The sequence below is a fragment of the Schistocerca cancellata genome, chromosome 5 (genome assembly GCF_023864275.1).
Source record: "Schistocerca cancellata isolate TAMUIC-IGC-003103 chromosome 5, iqSchCanc2.1, whole genome shotgun sequence".
In the NCBI taxonomy this organism is placed as follows: domain Eukaryota; kingdom Metazoa; phylum Arthropoda; class Insecta; order Orthoptera; family Acrididae; genus Schistocerca; species Schistocerca cancellata.
In genome coordinates, this window is record NC_064630.1 from 829,637,680 (window position 1) to 829,640,051 (window position 2,372).

Genomic DNA, 2,372 nt, shown 5'->3' on the forward strand with positions numbered 1-2,372 from the left:
AGTTCTAGGGGACTGATGACCTCAGCAGTTAAGTCCCATACTGCTCAGAACTATTACAACCATGGATTGTAAATGGTTATATCAGACTACTTGGAGACATTTGCAACCATTCATGGATTTCATGTTTCCAAACAACGATGGAATTCGCATGGATGACAGTGTGCAATATCACCGAGCCACTTCCGACTGGTTAGAAAAACGTTCTGGACAATTGGAACGAATGATTTCCCCACATAGATCGCGCGAGATGAATCCCATCGAGCATTTATGTGACGTAATGGAGAGATCACCTGCTGCAAAGAATCCTGCACCGGCAGCTTCCACAATGGTGGGTGGCTGCAGAGGCAGCACTGGCCACTGTCTCTGCAGAGGACGTCCAGCGACTTTCTCAGTCCACGCCACGTCGACTTCCTGCACTTCGACAGGCAGAGTGACGTTAGGAGGTACCCCCTGACTTTTGTCGCCTCACCGTAGCTGACGATATCAAGCGTATTTGTGTGCGCATATCTGCGCGTATTTAGTGGGTGATCACTTTTCTACTGCGCGGCAGTGCCTCACGGTAGACATTTAACATGCACTAATGCATAATATTCTGTAATAATGCCCGATACCGACATTAGTCCACATATATTTGATGCGCAGGAATGCCATAATAGAAGCTGCTCCGTTGCTGATTGGTTGTCTATCTGAAGATGCGCAAGAAGCCCGAAAGAAGCATATCCGGCGTCACGGAGATTTTTACGCGAAAACATTCCCGTGAGAAAACTATGCATGACATATATCAGTTTCACTACTATGGCGGATTGAGGGCCTGTGTGCGCGCGAGCTTGGATGGATGTGGGTTGTAAGCTGTTTCCCACAGCCGACTTGGTGAATACTGGACTGTTTGTTGCTCACCCTTCTTCCCTTCCACTGCCCCCCCCCCCCCCAGCCCTCCAGCCCGCCTCAGCTGCACGATTAACAAACATTTAGAAGATATTAACACCGTCCCTCCTTTCAATCATCATGCTAACTTCGAAATGGCAGATACTGAGATAACCAAAGCTTTACTTCTGCCAGTACCTCGTCTCCTACCTTCCAAACTTTACAGAAGCTCTCCTGCGAACCTTGCACAACTAGCACTCCTGGCAGAAGTAAAGCTGTGAGGACGGGGCGTGAGTCGTGCTTGGGTAGCTCAGTTGGTAGAGCACTTGCCCGCGAAAGGAAAAGGTCCCGAGTTCAAGTCTCGGTCCAGCACACAGTTTTAATCTGCCAGGAAGTTTAATATCAGAGCACACTCCGCTGCAGAATGAAAATCTCATTCTGGAGTAAGATAACCGATCGCGAAACAGAAAAGCGACAACAATCGTTTACTGGTGGAAAGGCACCAGGGCCAGACGAGACAGCTATAAGATTCCACTGAAATAATGAGAAAGAACTTTCCGCCCTTCTAGCGGCAGCTTATCGTAGATAGTTGGAGCGACGAAAGATACCTAGCGACGGGACAAAAAGCACAGGTCGTTCCCGTTTTCAAGAAGAGGCGAAGGACAGATGCATGTAATTATAGGCCCACATCGTTGACGTCAATCTGTTGTAGAATTACGGAATATGTTTTATGCTTAAGAAATCTGACGTTTTTGGGGAAGGAAAATCCCTTCCATAAAAATCAGCATCGATTCCCCAAACAGAAATCATGCGAAACACACCGCTCTGTTCTTCGATGAGATTCTTAGAGCTGTAGACAACGGCACCGAGGTTGATGTCGTGTTCTTTGACTTCAGCAAGGCATCTAAAACTGTTCGGCACTACCGTTTAGCGAAAGAAGGTACACGAGCTTACCAAGTAGGGAAGCAGATTTGCGGCTGCATTCCAGACTTCCTTGGAGATAGAACTCAACACGTCGCTCTTAACGGAACAAAATAGACAGGTGTAAGTGTAACTTCTGGAGTACTCCCGCTACTATTTACACCGTATACAAATGACCTAGTAGAACTGGTCCGGGGTGGCCGAGCGGTTCTAGGCGCTACAGTCTGGAACCGCGCGACCGCTACGGTCGCACGTTCGAATCCTGCTACGGGCATGGATGTGTGTGATGTCCTTAGGTTAGTTAGGTTTAAATAGTTCTGGGGGACTGATGACCTCAGATGTTACGTCGCATAGAGGTCAGAGCCATTTGAACCATTTGAAGAATTGGTCGATGTCTCTTTAAGGGTGTTCGCACATGATGCGGTTGCCCCGTGAGAAAATAGTAACGCCAGAAGACAGTAGCGATTTGCAGAACGGTATGCAGAAAATTTATGAATGATGCAGGCATTGAACATTGACCCTGAACGTAAATAAGTAAATAAATGTAACATATTGTGCATACATAGGAAAAGAGAGCCACTACCGTA